At 34.6% G+C, this 11,697-nt stretch overlaps 1 long non-coding RNA gene across 1 annotated transcript; it reads left to right on the forward strand.

The window, feature by feature from the left end:
* Positions 1-4,256: 4,256 nt before the first annotated feature.
* LOC127871740 (uncharacterized) lies at positions 4,257-5,126 on the forward strand. The gene is made up of 2 exons (XR_008045521.1): positions 4,257-4,587; positions 5,010-5,126. It is a non-coding gene; the product is annotated as an uncharacterized LOC127871740 (long non-coding RNA).
* Positions 5,127-11,697: the final 6,571 nt, after the last annotated feature.

The following is an 11,697-nucleotide window of genomic DNA, read 5'->3' on the forward strand; positions in this document are numbered from 1 at the left end:
CTTTGTCTATTACTACAGTAAACTCTCTGTAAACCAGACGGTCTAGGGACTTTACATATAACATTGTCATTAAATTGCCAATATGCTATTTATATGGCAACGGGAGTTTGCCATAAAAGACAGGGGGGTAATGTAACAACCCAGTGCATAGTACATTATTTAAGTGTTAATCAAAATTTACATTGAAACTAGTTACCTGAATTTCCTTGTAAACAGCATAATTGTTTTCATTGTTCATTCATTCATGTTGCTTTTCCTAGCCAGGTCATATAATTAATAGTGCTGACCAATTTTATATGTTACAGACCAGCCACTAATATCACATGTTTAGGCTAGAATTAGTTTTCCTTAATACTCACGATTTTTACTCCATTGCTATTGTCAAAATGTTCCTACTTCCGGTTTGAAGATGTACATTTGTCTCTTAAAGTAAATGTCATTATTTAAGAATTCATATAAAATAAGTAGCAGCTATCAAATTTTAGTCCTATTGTGCACATTTCTGCCAATTTTTGACAGTTAGAATTGTTTAAATCCATTGCTTTTTTATTTAAACTCTCACACTTGTTTCTTAGAAATATACGGCAGCCATCTTGATTTTTACCGTGCCCGTTGCTAAGCAACTTCTGTCAAGCCGACTTTTAAAGTCCTTAAACATCATTTTGTATTTAATGAATTGTTAAAGTGCTGAAATGAATCCAATTCATGGCAGAAAACGTTCCTTTGAGGTATTATTATGTTGTTATGTTTTTGCATAGTTTAAAGTTGCTTTTACATTACAAATAGTCCATACTTATGAACATTCTATTTGAGCACCTGTTAAGAAAGCACATAGAATACTGTGTCAGGCACAATTTATGTTGTTGCAGACACACTGTGTCATGTGTATGGCACACTGCGTCATGTGCATGTCACAGGGCACAGTGTGTTACTGGAAAAGTATATATACCTAAGATTTTCTGTGCCAAGGATTCCATTCCATTGATAGTACAACTCCATTCTGAATTTTTGTTATTAACTCTGGTGCCAAGTTTAATATTTTAACACATTGTAAGTAAATATGCTCAGTACTACTTTACAGTAAATAATAAAGAATATATTTCATCATATGTGTTACTCTTTTAAGTTCCTTGCTGGACAATAAATTAAATTGAATAACTTAAGTCTGGGTTGAGTTATTTTCATGGACAAAAATAACCATTATATTTTAAAGCCACACTGCCATAACCGTTTACCGAAAGTGAGCTACTAACTATACCTGATATAAGACATGCGCATACCTGATATAAGACTTGCGCCTGAAGCAGGGCACAACATTATCAATAAAAGTTAAAACTTTGAGTTTGACCTACTTAGCAATTCAATGGTCAAAACAACCTCGAAATAGCTTTTCTTCATGTCAACAATACAATTGTTGAGTTTATGTTGACGTAATAATGAAAATTCTATCCATATTCTCTACCTAAAATATTCATCATATTAAAATATCCAATAAATGTAGTATCTTTCTTTTCACGCTACCAATTTAAGATGGCTAACAATCGGTTTTTTCTTGGACATGCGCATTGCAAGCCTATTTGGTTTGGTCCCGCCTTTTTCTCCATATATGGTCATTTGAGCTTGTGGACGGCCGTGGACCATCCACCTACAGTTAAACAATATACCGAAAAGAGAAAAATAATGCATTTGAATATCAACCGTACTTTCGTTCGACAACTGATCATGCATGTACGATTTGAATCTAAATTTAGTTTTAGTGCAGATTCGTTCATACGACACAAAGACACAATTTTGTTTTACGGATCATTTCGGCTTACAGGACTGGGTGGGTCACGTAAGAATATTGAATATAAAATATATTTTTATAAACAACTGGTAGCAAGATGAGTTGCAGATAATTGGTCAGTAACCACTTTTTAACTAACTCTTTTGACCTGTTAATTCTTTTCAGCTCAATTCAACAGTGCAAAATGCCCATAATATCGCTTTAAACTTCCACTCAATTGAAATAAACGTCTAGATGTACCATGCATTCACATTTGTCAATATTTCAAGTTGATACTATGTTTGGGGTTGAGATCATTGATAGACATGATGATTGGCCTTGTTTTTGTATTAGATTATATGTGAGAAAATAAAATAATGATACGGAGAACTTGGGCTTATATGACTAATCAGATTCTACAATGCGGATGATAATGTCACTGATGTAAGCTGATCACTCATGTTGTAAACGATTATGTAAGCAATATCTCAGTGACAGCTGAATTGTTTCTTTCCATGTCAATATTATCACACCGCATATATATGACGCTAGCAAAGATAATTGATGTGTGTTGTGTGAAATCTGGTTTTCAATAAAGTTAATATCCTATTACAAAATGTATAAGCTTGTGGAATGTGAGTAAATGCACAAACACAAGTACGTCAGCACTCAGTGCGTTTCCTAACACTTGCCGTACAATGATTTATTATACAAACTTATCTTTAAGTCATGAAACGTTGTTTTAAATTTCAAATTATTATGTATAAAATACATGTATATAACACACGACAGAAAGACGGGATTATTTACAAAAAAGTCGCAGACTTGGATTTGAAAACGCACATGCCCAACACATGTAATACCATAAAAAATGTGCCAGTTTATCAGTTCAATTGAGTATATGAGTGTATATTTAATTATACATTTCTATAACATAGCGTTTGATTAACAAAAGACAAAAAGATGAAAATATCTGCATAATTAGAAAATCAAAAACATGTAGTAAAACGGTACACATATGTATATTTAGAGAGTAATTCATGTACTTAACGCAGTACAAACATGTATTTGTTGTAAACAAACAAATGAATAGACATTTGCGTACGCGAATCCAACAAAACCAAAACAATAAATACATTTATTTTGTAGGAAAAATAAACACATTACAAACAACGACAGTAGGCAGAAGACATAGGGTAAGCTATGTCATCAGCGGAAGACCAATCGCGATCCTTAATAAATGATGTATTAAAGAACCACTTATGTCTAACGTGAACGTATACGCTACGTATTATTCAGCGTTAAGTTGTTAACTGCAATTTAACTTATAAAATAATTATGTCACTACACTGTGATATTTTTTTACCGGAACAATTACTAATGGTACAGATCATGCAACCAGTATTGTGTATCATTCGTGCGGTATTATTAGAACAGGACAGAACAGAACATATGTTTAATTTTGACTTGCACAATGTACATTGCAGTATAACAAAAAACAAATCATGATTTAGATTCATGTCACGTTACTCATATAATACATAGTTTTAGTACATACGGTATACAATAAAGTACATTACTTCATATAATATATTATTTCAGCACATACGGTGTGTAGCAAAGTACATACGGTATACCTGGTCTTTACTATAAAAATATAACATTTGAATATTGTAATCAAATAAAGTGTGTTAGTTCAGAATTTTTAAGTTTCATTATTTAAGAGGATGAACTTACATTTAACAATGTGTTTCTTTTATTTAATGCGTATTTAATAAAAATAGAAATTTTAATTAATTTGGTCTTGTTATCAATGCCCAACAAATCCAAAAATTTAAACATCGACGGGCGTTGGTAATAGTACTTTGGTACATATATTTTGCGAATCTCATCTAAGAATGGACATATAAGCATGAAATGATTTTCATCTTCAATATCTTGTGAATTACAAAATAAACAGTAACGCTGATCCCTATCAATTCTATTTCTACCATATCTACCCGTTTGTATTCTTAGGGGGTGGACCGACAGTCTTAGTCTACAAAAGAACATTCTAAGGCTGCTTGGTAGAAAATCTAGGTATGATTCGTAGTTGAAAATGTTTTTAAAGAGGACATAATTAGTAAGAACATGGTTTGTCTGCATGTTCTGGGACAATTCCTGAATGAAATTGTCTATGACACGTTGTTTGAAAATGCTGAGAAAAGATTTAAAATCGACATTGTCAGCATCTTCGAAGATATAAGAGAAACCATAATTATTCAGCAATATCTTTACATTAGAAACCCAATTTGTAAAACCATTGTTACAATCTTCCTTGGCTTGCTCATAAACCTTTTTAATAATAATATTATCCGTATGTATAATTTTACTCCAGTATTTATTAATTTTTAGATACCTAGTAATGAACAGAGGGAGAAATGAACAGAGGGAGACTTAAACAAATCGAACTTCAATTTCACAATCATCTTAACATTCTTAACAATATCATCGATATAAATATGATATTCATTTTAAAGAACATATTCGTCTGTTAATCACGATATACAAATATCATCAGCCGCCAGTTTTTGCAAATGTTAAATAGTAGCACGATACATGTGATTACTTTGTACTTCGAACTTTGTAACGTTATCTCAGTGGGGACATGTATGACCCGTACATGTATTCGGTTAAATGTGTTAATTTAATGATAAACTTTCGCTAATTTATTTCCAAAGTATACGGTCAAAAACATATAATGTTCAACAATATGTTATCTGTAGTTATTGTGTTTGTGGTGTTTTCGGGAGTGCAAGGAATTACGCATGAGGATTGTCCAGGTACGAGTCTTCTGCAAAAATCAAAAGATTCGGCCAACTAGGTACTTATTTGTAGAATAACAACTGCGTTTAATTGTTTCAGCTGCAAACATAATACCTGAAAGCTTATATGTATTTTATATAACACAAATTCGTTTATACTGGTATGTTTACAAAACTGAATACAGTTATATTCTTTGTTGATATGGGTATTTATTTATTATAGTCAGTCTTACTAGGGTAAAAATAATCATTTAAAAACTTTACAATGTGAAGTTTAAATTACCTTCTTAAAACCTTCGTAATAACGGCTAGTATTGAATTTATTGTCATAATTTCGTTATGTTTTTATTGATACGCGTTTTTATGCCGTTGCATAAATGTAAAAAAAAAAATTAAAAAAGATATATTGTAATTAATTAGATTTCTTTCTCGTTCAAAAGGTAATGGACACTCTGACCACGGCTCCTGGGTTGTCAATAACAGAAAAGAAGAACCAAGATGTGTGCTAAAATGCAAAGTAGGATACGAGCCGGATAAATGTCATGTGTTGCGGAAAATAAGACATGGCACGTGGAACCTGGAAATACCGTATTGTGTCGAAAGTAAACACCTTACGGTCTTTAATTAAATTAAACAATTGCTCACTAAATTTAATTGAAGTATAGTACTTTGTTACATGTATGTTCTTTTCGGTCTGTTTCTGCAATTACCTTTTGCTTATTTATTCATGTCAGAATCGCGGATGCCTTGGGGAACTTTGGCTAAAGCAGGAGTAGCAGGAGTAGCGGTCGCTGCGGGGGCTGGTGCTGTAGCTGCTGCTCCGGTGATTGCCTTTGTGGCTGCCGGCTCTCTCGCCGCTGCAACTCAGGCGGGCGTGTTCACTGCCTTCACGGGAGCGGCTTGGAAATCTTGGACATTCTTCGGCGGCGAAGCTTGCGAAGCTGAATGAAAACATCCCCAATTCAACGATCAGAATGTTAAAGTGCAAATTATAATTGGTTAGTTCGTTTTGAGGTGAGAAAGGCATAATCAAGCCAAAACTGACACTAAAATATTTTTATCTCATAGACATTTATTTTAAAAAAGTTATTAACGAATAGTTTTATACTTAAGTTGTAATTGGTGATGTTTTACTATCAAAATGAAAATTTCTCAAGCAAGTCTTAACGAACATGTTCAATGATTGTGATAGTTAAAACGTATGTGTGGTGTATTTAATCGGAGTGCTCTTTTATATTTCTTCATACAAATTTAAAAATAACAACATACAATTTTTTTTGTAATAATGCATATTAAAACATATTTAAAATAAAGTTTGATTTCAACAATAAGTAACTGTTTGCAGTATGACTGCTAATATGTTATTTATATTTTTATTTAGACACACTCGACCACGTCATCAAGAGATTCCACCTTGACCTTTAACTTAAACGCCAGCTATATAATAACATTAACTATTATGTTGTTTAACATTCCAAATGCCGTGGTTAAAGAAACATGAAACCGGTCATGTACCCACTGTAATCAATGTATACTGTTTGTGGGGACAGCGATCTTGTAGTAGGATGCTGGTCTAGGGATCGGAAGGTCCCTGGTTCGAATCCCGCTCGGGGCACTGGATTTTTCTGAGCAAAAAATTAATCCCACGCTTGCTCGTCTCCACCCAGGTGTATAAATGGGTACCTGTGAAGGAAATAAGTCAATGTGCCGTGGCTGCCTTCGGCAACATATGTAAACGGACGACTTAAATCCCAGTGATTTGGGGGTTAATGTCGAAGTCGGCTGAAGATGCATACGTTATCGAAGCAGACTATAAACCGGACCTTTAACTATTAACCTTTACTGTTCAATGAACTCTTGCTTAGACTAATGGAAATAAACCTATCGTGTTTAGCTTTGTTATTTCATTTGGAATAATTGACATGCGCAAATGAATTGACATATGTGGTAAAGAATCAAATTTGAAGAATTCGAAACTCCAGTTGTCCTCGGCAGCAGAAAAATCCTGATATCAACACCAGGCCAATTATATTTGTTAAGTGAGCAATTCACAAAAAAAAGATTTATTATCTGAACTTAGCATGAACTGAATATTCAAAAAGGCTTTAAATGGTTTTGTTATATATGCAAACATATGGTTTATACATATAAGTCCATCAGACTTTAACAAATTCCAACTTAGCTATTTAATTCAATTAATTAAAATGTAAGTACACAATTCACTTTTACATGCATTTTCTTAATTGCGATAGTTGTAATCCATCAGGAGACATTTCAAGTTATGCTGTTGTTTTTTTAAAATAAAACATTCTCTTTGAAATAATGATTATTAATAAACGCTATAAACAAAATAACTCTCAGTGCTACAACTGTACATATACTATATCTAAGACCACATTCTCTTCAAACAAGTGTTTGATGCTTCGTATAAAAATTGCATATATAATGTTTGTGGTCGTACTCTAATCATCTGTCCTCATTTCATTATCAATGACATTACTCAACGCAACGTAACATAAGGGCTATATCCAACTTTTCCTTAATTGCTTCATTTGTATGGCTTTTATTTTCACATTTTGAGATTTCAATAAATATTGGAGAATACATCCATGTTCATGTACCATGATAGTGTTCGTGTTTCGTATAAATAGATTTCGTTCCGGGAAATTAAAATGGAACATATTGTGCCTCAAAAAAACGAGCATTTTGTATCTCGTTAAATCTGTGTTACCATACCACATCTAGCGTTGAAATTTTGGCTATTTCTATAATAAACACTGATTTTTTATGGGTTAACTTTATTTTACGAAATATTTTGCGAAATAGTTTTTGATTTTGAGTATTTATGTTACCTTAAAGCATCTATAATGCTCAAAATCAACGAAAATTTCGTAAAGTATTTCGTAAAATAAAGTTTACACCTAAACAAACACTATTTCAACACTAAATGTGGTATGATTACATAGATTTTTGTAGATACAAAATGCTCGTTTTTATTTATTTATGACACAATTAATTCCATTTAAATTTCCCGCGCACATATCTATTTAAACGACACGCGAACACTTAAATGGTACCATGTTAGGGTTCATGTGTCGTATGAATAGATATCGTTGCGAGAAATTAAAATGGAATTAGATATGCAAAACAATAGTTAAAACGAGCATTTTGTATCTACAAACATCTATTTTACCAGACCACATCTGGCGTTGAAAATTCGGCAATTGCCATAAGGAATACTGAGTTATAATTGTTAAACTTTAATTTACGAAATACTTTACGAAATTTTCGTTGATTTTGAGTGTTAAAGAGGCTTTAAATTAAAATTTACGCTTTTAATAAAAAATGCATGTTCATGAAATCGCGCTAGAACTTTTAAGGTAAATGTATATAAACTTGACTTTATATTTTTATCTAGCTATATATCTACCTAAATAAATATAATTATACACTCGGACACTTTTCTAACGCAACACTTTTCAAACTTGAATATCGTAATTATTAGTTAAGATTTTGATTTAAAATGTTACGTGTGATCATTTGACTACAGTTTGAGCAAGCTCACGATGAAATCATTCATCTTTGACGATCGGACGCTTAAGCACGTGGGGTACGTATGGTTTTATCTGTTTGCACGTGGAAATGGTTAAACACAATACTATTCTAAATTTATTTCAATGTCATCATTTTAGGTGGGATCTAACATCAGGATAACATAAAACGAGTTTGTTTAGTTTAAACTTTATTTTAAGCAAATATTGCATGTAAACATGTACACATGTAAACATAATTCGAAATAAGCATATACCAAAATTAAATGTGCTTTGGATTGGAAAACAAGGTCGATGTGACACTTATATGAATTCCTCTCCGTTTGTGTTGAGTTGCGACTGCAGTCATTGTGGTCAGAAGTCGAACTGTAAGTGTTTAGATTACATGTGAAAATGGTTGGAGAAGACATTATCTAAAATAATTATTTAAAAAGGAATGCAAAAACCTAACAAGAAAAAAAAATGTTATTTTATTTGTAAACCTGGTACACGGTCTGTTTTCGAGCAGGAGAGAGCCGTTACACATATGTTGCAAAGCGTTTCGTTGCTATGATATATCGCTGTACAGCGCGAAACAGAAGTTCGTTTTCTGCAAGAGAGAATCGATCAAAGCCATTTAACAGATTATTTGTAGTAATAGGGCACCGTATATCGGCAAAGCAGTGGGTTCTGAGGTTTGTATAATGTGGACATCTTAAGAGGAAATGTTCAATTGTTTCTGAAGATCCACAGGAACATAAGGGGGAGCTTACTAAAGACCTTCTGTACAGATCATGGTTCAAACCGCTACAGTCGAGTCGAAGACGTGTGTGTAGGATTTGCCCAGTTCGTGAACCGCAGTAAAAAAAGGGTGAGGATTTATTTTTTCCTTTTTGTAGGGCGTTTTTGAATGATTGTACGTCTGGTGAATTTTGTATTGTTATGTGCAGTTGATTCCATTCCCGTATTGTTTTGGGTAAGAAAGATAAACTATATGCTTGCGTGCGTGCTCTGGCATGTCGGATGTGTCTTAAGTTGTATCCGCCTGATTGGGTTTGATTAATATGTGTAATTAGATCTGACATGTAGGGTGGTGAAAGTCCATGTGCCATTTTGTAAAATAGAAGTAGGCGATGTTGTTTCCTTCTTTCCGATAGTGTATCCCATTTGATGTCGTTGAGTAGCTTTTGGATGTTGCAATATTTTGTTGCTCCAGTACATATACGGGCAGCTTCCACTTGAACAGATTCAAGTTCTTGCTTTAGGTATTCGCTACAGTTGTCCCAGACCACATCAGAGTATTCAAGTGTAGGGCGGATGAGTGACAAGTACATTTTTTCGAGACAGGAGCGGTTGAGGAAGAATTTAAGCGACCTAAGAATACCGATAAGTCGCCAAGCTTTTGACAGAGTAATTGAGATATGTGCGTTCCATTTTGCGTCAGAGGAAAGGGTTAGACCCAAGTGCTTGTGGGTGTCAACTTCTTCGATATTTAGAGAATTCATAATTAAAGGTGGGTGTTGTGATTTAAGCCTTTTCCTGCTGAAAATAATAGATTCAGTTTTCTCAGGGTTAAACGATACAAGCCAAGACTGGGACCACGAATGTATGGATGCAAGGTCGTTGTTTAGCGTGGTTGATGCAGTTACAGGATCTTCTACAATAATGTAGAGACTGGTGTCGTCGGCAAAGAGTCGGATGTTTGAGTTGACAGCAGAAACAATATCGTTAATATAGGCGAGAAAGAATAAGGGGCCAAGGATGGAGCCTTGAGGGACGCCTGCTTGTATATGGCGCCATGATGATGTAGAATTTGCATACACGACGCGTTGTTTGCGATTTGACAGGTAAGACATAATCCAGTTAAGTAGGGAGTCACATATTCCAAAAGACAAAAGTTTTGTGATGAGACCACGATGCCAGACTCGGTCGAAAGCTTTTGAAATATCGCAGAATACAGCACGCACTTCCTTGCCCTCGTCCATGGCCTGACATATGTCGTTGTAAAGACATGTAAGTTGATTTACGGTCGAGTCCCCTTTTATAAAGCCAGATTGGAAAGGGGTAATAAGATTATTTGTCGTTAGGTAATTATATATGTATTTGTGAATGCATCGCTCCATTAGTTTGCCGAGGCAACTAAGTAGGGAAATAGGGCGGTAGTTGGCGGGTTTAGAAGGATCTGATTTTTTGAAGATGGGCGCAACGTTTGCAAGCTTCCAAGAACCAGGGAAATACGAATTCTGCATGAGCTTATTGAAAAATGTTGAAAGAGGTATAGAAAGTTCGTGTATGCCTTTTTTTAGAAGCCTAGGACTGACCATGTCTGGGCCACTTGCTTTGCTTGGGTCAAGAAGTGAAAGAGCGTCTTGAACGTCTTGGGGCGTAATGGTGATGCTTCTCAAAGAGGATTCCGTAACACGATTTATTGGTGGAGGATAGTGATCTCGATCGTCGATAGTTGACTGAGAAGAAAAGTAGTTGTTAAGAAGATCAGCTTTGCCATCGTCAGTAGTTGCCTCGTGATTGTGGTCGTATAATGTTGGTATTGTTTGCGATTGTGTTTTGTTTGCAAGTTGTTTAGCTGTTTTAAACCATGTTTTAGGAGATGTGTTAGGTTGATTTAATTTCTCAATTAATTTATTTTTATAGTTTTGTTTTGCCTGACGTATATGTTTAGTGACTAAATTTCTTGCGTGTTTAAACTTTGACCATGCTTCTGGCGTATTCAACTTTTTTGCTTTTTTATGAAATTTTTGCCTCTTTTTTATAAGAGTTCTAATCAGGTGTGACATCCATGGGATGTCATGAGGTCTTACTGTGATTATTTTGTTTGGGATATTTTGGGATGCTATTGATAGGATTGTGTCTGTTATTTTCTCGGTAATATCATCTAGGTCGTCGTTGTCGAAAAGGCTGTTCCAGTCCGTCGACCGTAAGCCGGCTCTGTAATCATCATAGTTTCCTCTGTCGTAGACCCATATACGTCGTTTGAATGGAGCTGTTCTGGGCTTATGCAAATGAAGAACTACCACTACTGGACAGTGAAAACGAGTTAAGTTTGGAATGAAAGGGTCTGCAACAAAGCTGGATAGTATGTGATTTTTGTTTTTTACAAAGATTAGATCGATAAGTGAGCTAGAGTGTTCTGTGATGTGAGTTGGTGAGGAGATAAGTTGTTCAGCGTTGTATGATGTCATAAGATTTATGATTTTATTTGGGCATTGACTGAGGACGTTCATATTAAAGTCTCCAGTGATGATGATATTATCATAGGACATGGAAAAAGCTTGATCGATGTTATGTTCTAGTAAGGTCCAGTAGTCATTGTTTGCGTCCGGAGGACGGTAGATGCCTCCCAACAATAATCTGTGCCTACCTGTTGATAATTCGACCCAAAGAGATTCTAAGCCATTTATACAGAGATCTGATCGCTTGGTTGCATTAATACCTTCTCGGACATATATAACTACACCGCCGCCAAGACGATTTATACGATCACAGCGAAATGGTTGCTGAAAATGCAATAAAGCGATATCATCGTCAGGAATCGATGGGTTAAGCCAAGTTTCCGTAAGAACGAGTACGTCGTATGGAT

This window comes from Dreissena polymorpha, chromosome 3 (genome assembly GCF_020536995.1).
Source record: "Dreissena polymorpha isolate Duluth1 chromosome 3, UMN_Dpol_1.0, whole genome shotgun sequence".
NCBI lineage: Eukaryota > Metazoa > Mollusca > Bivalvia > Myida > Dreissenidae > Dreissena > Dreissena polymorpha.